The sequence below is a fragment of the Atractosteus spatula genome, chromosome 8 (assembly GCF_055471065.1).
Source record: "Atractosteus spatula isolate fAtrSpa1 chromosome 8, fAtrSpa1.hap1, whole genome shotgun sequence".
NCBI lineage: Eukaryota > Metazoa > Chordata > Actinopteri > Semionotiformes > Lepisosteidae > Atractosteus > Atractosteus spatula.
This window is the reverse complement of record NC_142713.1, coordinates 39,944,357-39,962,484: the sequence shown is the minus strand read 5'-3', so window position 1 is coordinate 39,962,484 and position 18,128 is coordinate 39,944,357. Positions and strand designations below refer to the sequence as shown.

At 34.2% G+C, this 18,128-nt stretch overlaps 1 protein-coding gene across 1 annotated transcript in view; it reads left to right on the top strand.

Moving 5' to 3' along the window:
- LOC148829612 (membrane-associated guanylate kinase, WW and PDZ domain-containing protein 2-like) overlaps positions 1 to 18,128 on the top strand; it is a 388,779-nt gene that overhangs the window by 207,016 nt on the left and 163,635 nt on the right. The window lies entirely within an intron of this gene.

Genomic DNA, 18,128 nt, shown 5'->3' with positions numbered 1-18,128 from the left:
ATATTATATATAAAATGTCCAAATATTATGTATTTTATACACCCAAAGGCAGTTTGAAATACAAAAAATCACAGACAGCTGTGGCTAAGTATGGTTTGAGAGTCTGACAGTATCTACAAAATAGTTATTGCTGCTTCATTCTGTCACAGTGGATGAGGATTCATTCCTGATTCCTTCCTTGCTACAGACCAGTGTTTCTGAGACACAATGTAAGTTTACCAGACGTGTGATACAGATATACATCATGGCACAAAGCAATGCTGAACGTACAGTAGTGTGAGCCAGAGTGAATAGGACAAATCAACACTTGTATGACTACAACACAAATCTAACTGGCTATGCTTTATAAAGCATCAGTAGAAGCACTGAAATACGGCTCAGCCCTTTCAGTCAGTGCTACTGATACCCTCCATAAAAGAGAGAAAATAAGCTTCTCTTCTCCACACACCTTCCGGTTTCAAGTTTGTCTGTTTCTAATTGATACTGCATTCCTTGTAACCAAGCAATACAAGATACTGCTCACATTAAAAAAATGAATTGCCAATTATCTCTTATTGGCTTAATTTGGAATCACCAATTGTGTTAAAGCTTAGCTCTCAGTGACCAGTTTCCTTGCCTGCACAGGGAGTATTAAATGCAAACTTGACACCACCTGACAGTAGAGCTGGTACTGATTGGTGGAGCAGAATGTCTCTCACTATGTTACTGCAAGGCTGCAGATACCCAGAAAGTTATAGGAGTCACTGTTGTACTGAGATGATGTAAACACATGGGACCAAATTCATATAATCTGGATGCTGAGCAACAGTTCGAGTAGAACATTTTCTGTTCCATGTAAAAGTCCAAATTGAACTCTGTGTGGTGGAAGTGAATAAAGCCAAGAAGTTAAGGTTAAAAATCGCTGCAAGGTAGCTGCTGTTTCCAAGGTGATCTAATTGTAATAGTCCTTCAAATATTTATATTGTCTTTATTGATCAATATTCCCTCTATTAAACTACAAACTTAATTAATAAATATCTATAGCAGAGTTGAGTTTAAATTAACTTAAAGGACCACTCACTTCAGTACTAAAGAAGAGGCTAGTTACATTTTTTAATCACATTTCTTACATTCAGCATTTTAGAATAACATTTTATAAAAACTGATGATATTAGAAAAATAGACATGTGCCTTGAAATAGCAAAACAATGTTACTTTCATAAGGTCTGTAATACTTAACAAGTCTGAACTATAAGCCCAGGCTTGAGGCCAATGTCTTAGCATCCCAAGATTGTTTTATTCTTCATCCACATTTAATAACTGTGTGGTTGAGTTAATCTGAAAGAAACTGTCTCTTCTGTTCAGAAATCTCATGATATGTGATTGGCTGAAATAGTTTAAATACAATGCAATAAGCGCTGTTTATACACAAATTGTTTAAATATATTAGCCCAGGTACTTTAAATAATTAATCTGTGATTTTTCCTTAGAGATAAGGGCCAGAGTGGTGGGGGTGTTATTTGATATGAGTGTATGGTGAATCTGTATCAGTTATTTAGAAAGTGTTTTGTAAAAAAATACTTTAAAACTAACTTGAGTGCCATTTGTGTCTATAAAAATAACCTTTTGTTTTAAAAACTGCACAGAGGCATCATAAAGATCACCTTAAAGATCTCAGAGTAAATAATCTATGAGAGAAATTTCATGGATTTTTACTTACCAGGTTGTTTTTACAGTCTTTAACAAACATATTGGTGCCTTTCATTTGTAGTAATTGTTCACTTCCTAATTTAATAATCAGCTGTTTGTTAAACTGTATTCACGTATTTGAGATTACTCAGTAGTTAAGATCCCATGTGTGATAACTGACAGTACTGTACTTAACTGCACCTACTCTATAAATATCATAAGTACATTGGCTGAAATGACATACTGTACAAGACTATAAACAATGCCTTATACTTTCCAGTAGTGAAACTGTTGATGAGGGAATTTTATTAGTGAATTAAAAAGAAGAGTGACCGATGAGCCCTGTGAGGTGAGATGGGCCCATAACACTACAATACAGCATAGCTGCCTGGACAGTTAAAAACTACTGTATTTCCAAATTTCCCCAAGGTCCACATCGAGGAAACAGGAGCTATAGGGAGCAAGTAAGCAGAACTCTGATGTATTCCTTCTGATGACCAAATCAAACAGACATGCAGCGTAAACAGATTCTGATGAAAAGGGTGTTCCATGCCGAGCTTGTAGAATGACGTAAATCCATAGTCAGCCTTTTTTTTCAAATCACAGTAGATTTAATTAATTAATTGAAGCTTTATTCATTTGCTTAAATTAAATAAATATAATAATGTATATTATATATTATATCATACATTAAATAAATATGTTTAAATAAATATTTGCATTTAAAAAATAAAATACAATATTATGTAACTGAGAAATTTTATGTTAATCCTTTACATTATGGTAAAATATACAGCAAAAACAAATTATATATAGTAGACTTCAGATATGAAATGTATTGCACCTTCAAAAAGATTAATGATAGGAATCTGTTGTTTTGTGGGATGATTAGGCATGTGTATACTACATTTGTAAACTCTATCATTTTTTGGTGACTCTCAGTGTTTGTGGCAGCTGTTAACTCTTTCTCATCATTGAACTGCAAGACTAATGAGCTCTGAGCCACATTATTCAATGGTGCATCTCTGTGGACTAGAGAAGTTTCTTTGATTCCTTCCTGTATTGTCCTTATTCATTCTTTTGCCACATCTTTTCTGTTTCTAACAGTAACCGTGTTTTTCTTGTTTGTGCAAAGCCCAGTTGGGAGACAAATTGAGAAATTATACCTCTCCCCCCTGGGCTATTATTATGTTCATCACTGTTGTGTGAGATTCACTAACAACTAGCACTCAGGGGTCCTCCAGTCAACAAAATCCTGCCTACACATGCACAGCACCTACTTGCACATAAAATCATACTTTTTCAGGTTTCGTTTTTCACAAATTCCTGTCCTGTTTGATGTTCAAACCTTTTTAAGTCTCTGAGCTCTCATCATTCACAATGAATTATTTATTTAAGCCAGTCTGGTTAGGATTTCTAAATGTTAGCCCTTGAACACTCTTTACCTCCAGTTTTAGGACTTGCAGGATATATATCCAGAATTGAATATAAATAATTTTCTAAAGTACTGCTGACATAGATTTCTATTGTCATGATAAATGCTCCTGACATCAGTCATTATTTATCTTCAGATCTCTGTTCACCACTGGGAAAATGGATGTCTTTTGAAAGTTGCAGATAATTGTTTAAATGCAAAAAACAGAGTGATCCTGTTGAAAAGTAATCAGGTTTGCCTTGAATAGCAATTCCGAGGTTCTATTACTTAAAGAAATTGCTGATGAAAATGATTGTTTTCTACAACAGATTTTTTCTGTACCTCAGCCTTGATCCCTAAACTTTGTATTATCCATGTTTACAAAGAATAATTTGATTACATTTATCATCTTCGGAATCACCCTCAATTATAACTTTAGACACCCCTACAAATCACTCTGGCAGACTGGATTTTAAAGATTGTCTTTCGAGGTGAAGAGTAGTCCCTTACAGGCATCTATTATCATCTGTTTCCTAAAATGGAGGATGGTGATGTGATTAATAAATCTCCAGCTCAGCACTGAACTTAAAGCAAAGCTGCTGACAGAATGCCTTGGAATTGTCCAAGTGTACTTGAAAGATAGTTTTTATTGGCAAGATTTAATCATTTTCTTATTATCATCAAATTAGTTAATCTCCCAGACACATTTTAGATTAATTTTAAGGCAACCTGTTATTTTTACTAAGTATAAATGTAGTATGAAATCTCTCTTTTATTTTAAATGTTTTTATACATTAATCTAATGCACCACACTGGACATTCCACAGAATGTGCTGTTTAGGGCTTTTACTCTTTCCATCATTATGAAATGTGAGTTAATGTTAAGGCGTCCTAATAATGTGGCAGTGATTTTGATTAATACTGCTAAAATCTGTTTTGTGAGATGCTTTATGTAAAGTAGGCTTGCAATTAGGGTACACATCTGGGAGAACATAAAGGGAATGTGTGATGGTGTAGTATTAGCTTGTGACCCCCTATAAAAATCTTATTTTTAACTATATTTATTAAGTGTACTTGATTCTATGGATGCTTTTGCAAGGATCACAATCTTTATTTTACATCTAGTATTTATAAAATATTAATGTTACAAGGTTTTTTAAAAGGGTTCCTTTCCATTCAAGACCTAGATTTGTTATTGTATATTTTGTAGATATACACACCCAACCATTCCCCTCCTTGTGTTTTAGAATGTGATGCTGATGTCAACTTTCCACATTATTGGCTTTAATACAAACAATTCTAATAGCAGTTAGTTGTTACTTATTTACATGGAAAAATCAGGAAATCAGGACTTGTTAACTTTTCGTTTAGAGTCAGGAGATCTTATTACTGGATTGAATCAAGCCGAAAAGTGGTGTGCTTAAACATCCATTGGTTCAGACAGGATAAGATAGCCTTAAAATGGCAACAAGGGACTAATCAAGCAAACTAGCTCAATAAGTGTTTAGTACAGACATTTCAGTCACAGACTGCTCTTAATTTTAAGCTCTGTTGACAAGCTCACTGTTTAACACTGTATAGTGTAGTAATTCTGTAAAAGACCACTTGATTTTTATATTTCCACTGTTTTCACCAGAGACCAGATAGCGAGATCATGTCACAACAGATTGCCATTCACTGCAAATTGAGCTCTAGTTTAGATGTTGTCTCCTGTGGATTAAGCTGACATCAACAAATTCAAGTCAAAGGCTCAGACCCATGCACAGTCTGCATGCCTCAGGAGCACTGTAATGTAGTTGTATGGGTTTGGAATGGGTTGTACAGATTGGATGTTCCTCTTTAACTGTGACACAGCAACTGGACAACAGTCACAGCCACTTTGTTTTCGTAAGTATCCGAGAGCTGAGTTAGCTGATCCCTGTGACTGCCAGAGAAAGACAGTTAAAAAAAAACAAGAGCAATGACAACTTGCAGCTAGATCACCATGATTAAAATGATGGGCTTGATTGTCAATATTTGAAAGATTCTCTGCTGAATTGCTTGTCAAGTGTCTAGAGTAGTAAAATTTTTTAAAAACAAAACTGCTTTGATTTATGTACAGTTCAGGTGTCAAACAATGTGAAAGAGTTTTTTTTTATTAGTTACAAGTAAGAAGGAAATCCAAAGACAATAAAAATAGAACATCAAAGTGGGAACTAGAAAGGCTATTTTTTGTAGTTAGAGGAGCTGTCATCTTTGTCATTGCATCTAAAGGTTCAACTGTTTGTTCTTCAAGAAGATTGAGAAAAAAATGATCAAATCTTTGTGCAGAGGTAGGTCTGTATTATAGAATTCTGTTGGTGTTTTTTATAAACGTCTTTTAGTTTTATGTATAAAGAAATATGATATAAAATTTCTTATGGAACAAAGTGAAATCTAAATATGTACATTTATTATTATTGAATTATTGTTAAATGGTGTGTTATTTTTATGAGAATCCTATCATATTTGCATTGATTAATTAACAATGTTTTGTTTTAGAATTTATCTGTATGAAATTGTGTTAACATTTCTCTTAGGAGCAATGCTTGGTTTAGGACACTGTTTGACAAAATCTGTTTATTTCATTTTTCTTTGGTATACTACCCTTTTCGACAAATTGACAAAGAGCACTTTCACAATCATTAATCAGTACATCACAGAAAGAGTGCATCAAACAACCATTAGGCATGAAGGAGTTTGAGGTCCCAGTGAAACTCTTTACAGATGATACAGTATAACATTGTTATTCACTTTTACTTGAAGCTTCTGTGAAAGATATAAAATGGTTCCAGTAAGGACTATGGGGATGGTGTGCCCAGTAGGACTACTGCGCAGCTGCGTGACTATTTTAAAACTTTGTGTTATACACCAATAACTCTTAGCTACTATAGTGTGTTTTAGGTTGTAGGCTGTATCTCCATTATGTGTAGTTAAAAAGTGTTTTGTTAAACCATCACCGAGCTGTTTATAGTTATATTTCCTTGCAGTTTACCTGTAGGTAATTTTAAATAATTAAGTCATATTGCATGAAAATAGCTCTATTTCAATTTCATTTTTTATAAGTTCAAAAATGTGTGATATTCATTTGCATTAACTCTACACTAAAAGGTCCAGACCTCCTGGCAAGGTGGAAGCACACTCTGCTAACAAGTTTTGCTCTTAGTTTAAGCACCCACTTGTGCCCCTGGGGTCAGCACTTTCAGCCCCAGGCATGCGTAGTATACTGCTCCCTTTTCAACTGCAGTGTGTCCCTGTGCTACACCCCCACAACCACTGTACCACTGAAAAAACACTAAATTTCTTACACAGATTGTCTAATTTGATAAGAGAAAGACATGTCCATTTACGACAGTATTTTTTTGTTAATAAAATATTTGATGAATTTTAAATTGACAACAGATGAACGGTTAATGCTGGAAGGAATAAAAAGGTTAGGTGAATGGTACCGTATATACTGTAAGAAATCTCTATATTTTCCAAGCCTGCTTTGGTCTTTTTGACAAGATTAATATCAAAGTTCAAGTGGTTGTCATGTTGTTTTTAATGTATTTAATATTAATCTTGAAACAACTTTCACATATTCAGTGGAACATTTTCTTTGTTGATGTCTTTAAAGTATACAAACTTATAAATCAAGATGACTTTAAACTGTCTCGCACAAACATCTCCTAAAAATATTTCTATAGAATATCTAGTGGAAACTGCTAGATGCTCACCTGGGATTAAAATACTCAGAACCTTTAGCTGCGTTGTGAATTACAATTTTTGACAATGGTGAAGTTGGAAATATTTGCTAAAATGAACTATGTTTTGAAATAAATGTCACTGACAGACCTAATACATGGAAAATATCTCTTAACCCAATGCTTAGAGTTGAGAGACATTTCATTTTTTGCTCAGCAAGCTTCTGAAAAGGAGAGAAATACACATCATTCTCTGATACATTGTCCAGTCCTCCTGGAGATACTGAAAGTGCTGTTCCCTTCAGCATTGTCAACTCCATTTTATACTTCAGAGAAAAGTAGGAAAATACAGATGTTAAGCACTGCTAAATAAGTTATCCCGAATCAAAACAATTATCAATTGAATGTTACAGCTCTTATTTTAAATGAATAATGTGGCCAGATTTTGGGTGTTATATTATTTTTCGAAAAAATGTAAAAGCTTTGCTTTATCTTAGTTTTTGTTTTACTTGTTTTACTTTAATGTTATTCAACAGATTCAACAATAAAGGAAAACAGTTCTCAATTACCTTTAGCTTTTTTTAAGGTTGAAATGAAGCCCAAAACTTGACAGAACACTTGGATTATGTTGCTTCTGCTCCTGATATTCACCAAAGAGAGCCATTAACTGGGACTCCATTTCAAGCAGGTGTCAAAAAAGGCAATCAAACAAATGTGTTTAATGTGTCCCAGCTTCTATTGTGTTTATTTGTATTTAATTGTAGTTGGATGCTTTATATAAAAGTACCCCTGCTAATGGATTAGTATGGCACATTAAAGTCTTCACAGCTGTATTTGGCCGATAAATATTCTCGTAACAATATTCCTTATCAGTAAAACTGGAATTCCTTAAGTATTTTCTGATTATATGTTTTTGAACTTTTTCTAACCAATTGTTTAGATGATAATGTGCTGTAGAAAACTATTCTGCATATAGAATTCATACAGTGTAAGAGACATAAAGAATGACGTGTTATTTGTTAAGGAGAAATAAATGAACATTCTCTTTTTTGATGGTTCAAATATATTTCCAGTTCTTAAAGTTCTAAGACAGAGTCTCATGCAATCAGAATGAGATTTTTTCACTTGTAGCTGATGGTTTCTTATAAGCTTGCAAGATCACATTTTGAAAAATGCATGGTGAGACCACTGGGAGACTCATTCCTAACCATGCATGCTGAAGGTAGCAGCGGAAAAAAACATCTGGCATCTGAACCCTGTCAATGCCTTCCTTCTTTCATTTCAAAGGAAGATTCTGTGAATGACAGCACAAACGCAAAGAGAATGTGGAGCAGGAGAGACCTCTTTGAGCTTTGTCTTGTTGTTGTACAGTAGGCGAAACAGAGAAGACTGTGGATTGAGGAAAAAAAGATTTAAGCCAGTAAAGTACCATTTGGCTTTGTGTAATTTTTAAATAATTACAGCATCATTAAGCACTTCAAGCACGAAAAAGGAAGAATATCTAACAGGCAAGAACACAGTTCCAATAAATTACATCTGCAAAGTGTTAAACCTTAATGGCTAATAGCTTACCAAAAGGAGTGGAGGTACAGCATCTGTTTTTGTCATTTTTTGTACTATTTTATAGACTATATCTTTTTCTATTTATTTTTTTAAGCAGGCAGTTTGGCTTTATTTCTAACATTTGTCTCTCTGCTGGAGATCAGAATTCAAAACAACATTGCCAAAGGCTTATTACAAAGTCCTTGTTAATTTTTAAATCAGGGCTTGTTATAATTCATTTATTTTAGTGATTGAAAAGCGATGCCTTTAATTGGGAGAAGAAATGCATTACGTACTGTACAGTATGTGTATATGCATCGCTAGTATAAAATAATGTGATCATTATGAAAATGATACTGAAATAACTCTAAGACAGGAAAAAGCATCATAAACAAAGTTTAAGAATGCAACAGAGAATGTTTTGCTATCTAACTTTGATCATAATACTGTATATTCTCACTTGTTCTCTATCTAGTGACACAGAAATTCTGTCACTCAGTGTTCATAGTGAGTCACTGTCTGTTGTTGCCAACAAAGCCACAGAAATTTCATAGCAAAGCAGAATCCCATAGCTTTTCATTGGAGTTGATATCAAGGATCTAGTGAAGCCAGCACTGTTGCTTCTCTAAGTGATTTTGGATTAGTTTGGCTGTATCATAAGAACAAAACCGCCTGGCAAAAATAAAGCAGAGCCCTCTACTGGGTATTGAAACAAGAATGCTCTTTTGAATTTCTGGTTTATATTTTTGGTTTTTAATTTCCTGTCAGTCTTCATCATTTTTTTACCAAAATTACTTTTTTCCTGGAATCTTAATAGCTAACACTACAAAAGTCACCATTGAATATTTTTCACCAATGTAACCTGATACAGACTTTCCAGCATTTAATTAACAAATTATGACACTGCAATGCACCAGTGTAAATATGAGGAAAAAATATACAGTATATTGCTCTTCTTTGATTTTAAAATGTTTTAAGTAGCTTAAAACTTAAAAGCTTAAAAAAATCTTTATACTTCTAAGTTTCATCAACAAACGCATTGGAGAGTATACTATTGATACTGTTGATAAAGTTGATACTTTCATCTTGCAGTCTGTCTTTGTCTGAGCAAGTCAGTCTGGTATCAGTCAAGAGTGCAGTGTTTATTCATGCGAAATGAACAATTGGTGGTACCATTTCTTACAAAGAGAAAATGGTACTGTAATAGATTTGTTTTTAGAATACTGGGCAGTAATGTGAGTGTGCTGTTATGTATACAGCACATATTCAATCATGTTCTCACAGTTGGAAGTGCTTTAACAACAAATTCCATTCCAACAAAGCGAAAATGATGTCTAACATGTAATCTTATCGAAGATGAGGTAGTAGCGGATGGAGCATGACATACGCTTCTTTAGATTTCATTATACTGGCAAATACATGTGTTTACATCCAGGAATTGCAGGAGTTTGTAGAGTTTCACTGAGTCTGCTAAAGGCTGTGTAATCACGGATTCAGCCAAAAAAGAAATGGTGTCGGTTTGAAGTGCTAACTTCAAACTTCATGGATGCAAGGTTAATAATGTAACTCTAAGCGGAGCAGAAGAGTTTTGTTAGATGTTCTTTCGCTGATACATTGAGGTCTCCAAGTCAGTTCTTTTAAGTTATTTTCAACAAATAAATACATGCAATGAACCCAGTTCTTGCAGCACTGCAGTATAGTGCTTTTCCAGATCAGTACTGTATGTCTTCCTTTTCATGTCTGTAGTCAGTTAGTAGTGAAACCTTCTCATAAAATTTGAGCTTTGCACATTCATCCAATAAGAGTGGCAGAACTGAATTCATGTACAAGCATTGTACAAAAATATAATATTGCATTTTTATAAAACTGTATATTTAAATGTCTCAATTGTTAAAATATCAATGAAAAAACAGCTAAAGATCAATAAGAACTGATTAATCATGGTAAAACTGATCAGTAAGCACATATACTCTTATATACTGTCCTTTCAAGTTTCACACATCATAGTGTTCTTTTGTCCCTATAAAATGCCATTCAAGCAAGTCTTCACTCTGTAAAAGCTCAAGTGGCAGTATGTTTGAAAGCAGATTTAATCCTGACCTTTGAATGGGAGGCATTTTGAAACCATGCAGTTTCCTAATTGGCCAAGAAATAGATTATGTCGGCAAAATGTCCCCCGCTGACATCATCCATATCATAACGAAAGGATTTACAGCTTGCATAGTGTCATTGTTAGGGAATTGTCCAGTGACTCAGTGTTATCAAAACAAGCTCTGGTGAACTGGAATCTAATGCCTTTTTCTGTTGTCAGGTAGAGTTTGGAAGTTGACTGTGCATAAAGAGATGTTACTGCACAAAGGCCATTTCCAGAGCCAAGAAAATATACTTTTAGTAATAAATTGATTAAAAGAAACATAAGATAATTATTAAGGTTTCACTGGGTCAATAAGGTCAAAATTCTTTACTACAGCACTAAAGGGTTTAGTGCAAGCAAAATATTTCTTTTGAAAGTGTCTACTACAGCCTTCCACAACCATAAAAGCCACGCCATCAAGAAAATAATATGGCTTATTATTCAGCTTCTTAACTGGAGAAATTGCTTTGAGAAATGTTGCTTTGGTGCTACGCCAGTGAGATTTGACAGACATACATTAATTTCTGATAATTACTATAGATGAGAAAACTGGGCCTCTTGCTCCCATCTGTCACCTGTTTGTGCAAAGCACTAAAAGAAATGTCAATAAAGAAATCCTAATTGTCTAGGCAAGCCTAAAGCAAGTGTGTTGTAGTTGATTAATACTGTAGAGAAAGTTCAGCTTTGTAAAGGAAACTAATTATTCCCTGAATATAACGGGATATGAAAATATTTTGCATAAATCTAGATTATTGGATTTAGAGGAAGCAGACTGCGATGAAAGGTGACTCTGTCTGTCATTGTGCACATACTGTAGTTCTTGATTTTTGTTCTTGGTATATTCTACAGTTTAACTGATTCCATTCAGATGCTTTGGATCAATTATGTTCCAATTCTTAAAAGAATATGGCAAGACAATTTATTTACTTCTGAATAAACAGTTTTGACTAATGAATTGATGTTACCACCACAGCATTATTTAAACATAAAATTCTAACACCCTTGCCTGTGTATCAATGGGAAATGTCCATCAGTGTTGGGGCATTTCTCAAGGCATTTTATTTAATTCAAATTAAAAAGTACAATATTCCTGTCTGGGTTTCCACTGGCTGTATTTATTTTACTCATCTTTTCAATTGATGAGCTATTTAACCCCGCCTAGAGTTGGTGTGTTGGTTTTTCAAAAAAATACTTGTGGTTTCGATGCAATGGAATAAATGGTTGTCAGGTGATATCGTATATGAGTGTTAGTGTTTACAGTACAAAGCACACGTTAAATAATTTGCTGTACTGCTAATTCCATTGAAAGTATTGTTTGTTATTTACTTTGTCCTCCTATGTAGTCATTTTGTTTTTGACCACAAACCTGATGCTTGAGGTTTTCTCTTGAAAATAACCACACATGAACACTCTCAGTGTCAATTTAGCACATTATTCATTCATCTTAAATGTCTTAAGACAGAATTGAAGCTTCAAACTAATTACAGATACAATAATTGTCCATGTGTTTTACAGGTCTTTCATAAAATGCCTTCATTGGCACTGAAAAACTCAATATTACAACAGTGAACTTACAGTATGAAATTGAAAAATTGAATATTGTGCGAAGGATATATTTAGGCACATGTATTTAGGCTCCACTCTGAGATAAATGATCCTTGCCAATCAAATTAATAAAAATCCTGCAGGCTTTTGCCTGATTTTGCCTAAAAGTACTCAGTTCTCCATTTCTCCATGATTATGGAGAAATGTACGCTTTCCCATTAAATCCTGCATAATATGCATAATATGGCAAAAAATAGTTCATGAATCATACACAGTAGTACTTATTCCTTCTACAATGTTGTTCATTTCTAATTCTAGATTTTAGAAGACAGTATTTTGAGGTTAATAATGGCAAATGCACAACAAAATACTAATAACTATCATTTTTTACCTTTATTCAGATATTATTGTCTCATTTTAATTGATTTTATTGTATTTCACAAAACAGGGTCAAAAAAAGGGTAAAAAAGTTGCACATTTTTAATTTTTTATCTGTTTTTAACTGACTCAGTTATTAGCTTGGACAAGTTTGTTGCCTATTCATAATGATTCTATCTACTTAGCCAGTAATTTTTGTCAAACTGTATAAACAGTAAATTTAAAGTTGCATGCCTTTCTGAAATGTGGTTCAGACTATATTTGTTCCAGTATCCCTTTTTATTTTACTTTTTAAGAATTTATTAATGAAACATTTAGCAGTTACATAAACAATACATTGTTATTAACTGTTTGTGTTATGTTTGTTTAGAACCAGTCTTGTTCTTTATATATTAAAGGCTGCTACATTATATCCTGATAGGATATACGGTGCCTTCAAATACAGTGAAAATACAGTGCCATCAAATGTTTATTTTCTGACAGCTTATGAAAACATTTGGTGTGTGAACAGGAAATCAAAAAAATATTTTGTTATTTATACTGTATACTGCAGTATTTATTATGCTTTTTCTTAAGGAGAGCTTTTTTCATTTGTTTAGCGCTTTCCAGGTGGTCCAATAAATATGATTTATACAAGCTTTTATTTCCCAGTTACTGAATTATTGTACAAGAAAGGCAAATAAAAGTTCAAAATGTACTCAGAAAACACTCTTTTTCTGCACACCTTCAGTAAATTGCACCTATTATTTCCTAAATGCTAGTGCTTAATTAACTAGTATGATTTCATACATTATGTACAATCTGTTTTATTATAGAACTACTTCTAAATAAAAGAACAGGTGTGGTTTAAGAGCAGCCAGCTATAGCTATATTAATACTCTCAAAGTGTGAAGACTTTCCAGCTAGTACTGTCTTAAGAGTTATTCGAATAAGGATGTTGCTAAGGGAATATTTGCAGTCCTAGGGTGAATGATGAAGGAATAAAAAAATGTAAAACTTAATCTCATTATGCATAAAGCCTATAGCATATCATTGAGCTTTATTAGGTAATACATTATGGCAGCCATTTATCTAGTGCAACACAAAAATCATTAACTGAAACCTCGTCTCTATGCACTCTACACACTCTTCTTGATGAAATCTAAATTGTTCTCAAATGTCACCCTTTTCAAAATATCATAGTATTTAGTAAACATGTTCAGTTTTGGTTAGTCCAAATTTGCACAGATCAAGTAATAAAGCAAACAGTTAGAAATCTGTAGATTAACAGGAACTGTAGACTTTGAGAGGACCAAAAATCTGAATTAACAACAACTGTAAAAAATTAAAACCATTACATGCTTACATACAGGTACAGTGGGTAAAGAAAGTCACCACCCCCTTTCAAAATGTGTACCTTTTGTTGTATGACACTCTGAAAATAAAAACAAATTAAAATTAGGCATGTTCTATTTTTATTTACACACAGTGACCCACATTATCCAGGTGAAAATAAAATTCTAAAACATTCTGAAAATTAATTAATATTACAGCAGTAAAATACCTTATTTGGATTAATTGCATTTGTAAACTTGCTCAGGTATAACCAATCACCTTACAGATCACACAACAAACTAATAGGCTCCCACCTGTGATCAATTGTGGTGATTTTGATTAGCTCAGAATAAAAGCAGCTGTTTCTAGAGGATTCCACTGCTTGGAAGTGCATTTCAAAGCAAAGAATCCACTATGGGTGGAAAGCTGCTTTCAAAAGAACTTTGAGATAATGTTGTGGAAAGGCACAAGTCAGGAAATGGATATAAAAAGATTTCAAAGGCTTTAAGTATCCCATGGAGCACAGTCAAGACCATCATTACGAAGTGTAAGGCATATGGCACCACCCAGACCTTTCCCAGATCAGACCTTCCCTCCAATCTCAATGACCGAGTAAGGAGTGATTACCAAGAGGCCGATGGCAACTATAAAGGAGCTACAGGCCTTAATGGCAAAGACTGTTCATTGTGTGCATGTGACTGTATAGGAGAGTTGCAAGAAAAAAGCCAATCCTTAAAAAAAAATACATCAAGTCTTGTTTATGTTTTGCTTAAAAGTACCTTAAAGATTCTGTAGCCAAGTGGACCAAAATCGAACTTTTTGGCTGGAATGCAGAATGGTCTGGCGAAAACCCAATACATCTTACCATCCAAAGAACACCCTTCCTACAGTAAAGCACACTGATGGCAGCATCCTGTTGTGGGGATGTTTCTCTTCAGCTGGGACTGGAGCACTTGTCAGGATAGAAGGGAAGATGGATGGTGCAAAAGACAGGCAAATTGTTGAAGAAAATCTGAAGCCCTCAACCAGAAGGTTGAAAATGAGAAGATGGTTCACCTTTTAACATGACAATGAACCAATGCACACTGCCAAAGCAACCGTACAGTGCCTGAAGGACAGGATGATGAATGTCCTTGAGTGGCCTAGTCAGAACTAAATCAAATTCTAAAATCTCTGGAATGACATGAAGAGGGCAGTCCATCTTCGGTCCCCATTAAGTTTGACTGAGTTTGAATAATTCTGTAAGGAGGAATGGGCAAATATTCCTCCCTCTAGGTGTGCAAAGTTGGTAGAGATGTATCCAAACAGACGCGAGGCTGTAATTCAAGAATCCACCAAGTATTAACCCAGGAGGTGTTCTCTTATCCAACCCAGTCATTCTACTTTTTTATTTTTTCAGAGGTTTTTTTACTTGGATGTTGCAAGGTACAATTTGTAAATAAAACTGGATAAAGTCTGATTTTATTTGTCTTCTTTTTAGGCTTTAGGACAACAAAAGGTGAACATTTTGAAAGGGGGTGGTGACTTACTATACCCACTGTATACAGTATACAGAAACTGTTAGAATCAGAAGAAGCTTCTGCATATTATACAGCAAGAATAATTGCCTGACATCACAGTACCTTCGAAATATTTGTAAGGCTCAAAAATAATACATTTTGAGGAAGAGATGAGTATTATCAAGATATTTTTTTTACGATGTAGATAGTTTGCATGGGGAAAAAAACACAAATGGGAAAAATAGTCAGCTTCTATGTCACCCTCCAATTCATAACTGGCAACCCACTGAAGTTAAGCAGGTATGAGCCTGGCCAGTACCTTGATGGGAGACCTAATGGGAAAGCTAAGGTTGCTGCTGGAAGGGGTATTAGTGGGACCATTAGGGAGCGCTCAACCTGCGGTCTCTGTGGGTTCTAATGCTCCAGTGTAGTGATGAGGACACTGTACTGTAAAAAAGGTGCAGTCTTTCTGATGACAAGGTCCTGATTCTCTGTGGTCATTAAAAATCCCAGGTCATTTCTCGAAAAGAGTAGGGTTTTAACCTGATATTCTGGTTACATTTCCCCCTGGATTTTATCACCCATAGCCACCTAATATTTCCCAGCTATGAACTGGCTTCATAACTCTGCTCTCCTCCCTACAGATAGTTGTATAGTGAGCATACTGGGGCACTTCGGCTGTCATTGCATCATCCAGATGGGGCTACGCATTGGCGGTGGAGGAGGGGAGTCCCCATTACTTGTAAAGTGCTTTGAGTAAGGTTTCCAGAAAAGTGCTATATAAGTAAAGGATTATTTATTTAAAATTATACCTGTATGAATTACAAAAATGTCCAATTTGCAAAACAAGGCAGGTTTCCTCAATGAAGGGATTAGCTATGACTGTCCAGGCAGCTTGGTAAGAGGGGATTGATCCCTTTGCATTTGTTTTGCTATTTTATCACCAAGATATACTGTATAATATACATTAAAGTGCTGGGCATATGCATGTGCTGTTTATTTACACCTTTGAGGTGTCCCTGAAGTTAAATCTTTGGAATATTCAAGGCATTTGAGCGTATCAGCATATACTGTATTTTCTTTTCTATGAAGCTTTAGCAATAATCATTCTGTTTGTTTTAGTTCTGTCAAAATGAAATCAATTCACAAAAAGTTATCATTTAATATTAAAGGACTCACTGTCCTGTGTGTAATTCATTTAAAAAATCATGAAGGAGGAGGAGAGAGAATTTTGTTAAGCAATTTGCTTTTCCTATTTAAGATCTGATTAATCAACAGTTGGAGCTTTAAGGCAGAGTTGCCAAGTAATTTAATGGTTGTAGAAGATCTGTTTTCTTTCCATTACTTTATTTCATGCTTGAGCAGCTGAAAACCTTGAGAGATGGATATTGGCTAAATATATTCAGGCTAAAACATATAGAAACCATTGCATATGTTTAGTCAAATATTAGTGGACTAATTCCATTTATGCAATAATCTCAAACTGTTTTGCTAAATCTATTTTCTGGGATCATGTCACAAAAATTATGGAATTCAACTTTCTAATCATAGGTTTGGTGTTTCAGAAGTACATGCAGCAGAATGTGCATATTAATTCTGGTGCTGTCCTTTAACATGCTTTTGGGCACTGCCTGTGTAAGAAAAATGTCATGCCAGGACTGTTTAACTAGCGGCACAGTGTTGGAACACTGCAATATGGCAAGCTGTTGAACATTAAAATGTGGAGAAAATGACCTCAAAACACTATTCAATTAGATGTAAATGATTATCTGAAGACACTTTAATTACTCTTTTAAGTATGGGTGCAAATTTGTGGTTTAATAAATAAATGTGGCATGAATATGTTATCAGAACTGAATTTAGCATACATTCACTGCTTTTAATTAAAAAGTCATAGTAATGGCTTCTTTGGCAACTCTATAGACTGAAAGAATACATCCTGTGTTGCCACATTTCCTTCACTTTGATGAGTTTGCCATAATTAAAATTTAACCTGTGCCATTCACCTGTAGGGTTGCAAGAAGTCATAGCTCAGTTCAGCGAAGATTTGAAATTAATGTTGTTACACAAAAGGTAGTTTCTGTGCATTTTCCTCTCATTTTCCTTGCATATACTGTATACTGCAGTACAATAGTATTTTTGACTAGGCTTTTCCCGCTGTCTTTCAGTTGTTCTGAAATGTCACATACAGTATTTTCTCTGTAAACATTCCACACAACAGGTGTCTATCTACCTTTCTCAGAATGTACAGATTTGACCAAATTTAGAATGAAATCTTTCCAGCCCACAGATCAAGATGTAGAGTATAATATAGATTAAAATGTTGAGCATACTGTATGCATGTACAGTTCTTGTAGTGAAACAGGTTTAGGAACTGCTGCTGCACCTTTAAGTAAAAAGGTTGACAGAACATTAGTCTATTAGTCTATTCGATGGAAACTATGGAGACAATTGTGATTTTAGTTACATCTTCTCAAATACACTGTGGTTGTACATTATTAAGTTCACTTTAGTAACACTGCACCTTGGTTTTATTTCTTGGTAGATTCCATTTTTTTTCTATAAGATAATATATCTATAAGATAATATCAGGTTTCTTGATATTGTGTGTGGTCTGAAGTATAACACAATATTATTCTAAAAAGTATTCCAATAATTTTTTCAGTAATTCGAAAAATATGATTTCTTAATTAATTAAAGCCATATCTTATGAGTCATAATTTACCATGACTAGAATATATAATGTACCAGTGAGATAAATCTGAACTTTAAACTGTTCTTTCATGTTTATTGTGAGAATAAGAAGGGAACATCTTCATATACATATTTTAACATGAACATACTGTATTCATCCAAACTTTGTACTCAGTTTATTTTACCCAGATTCCTGCAATGCCTTTCATTTGTTCCTATAAATAAGTTTAGAAATA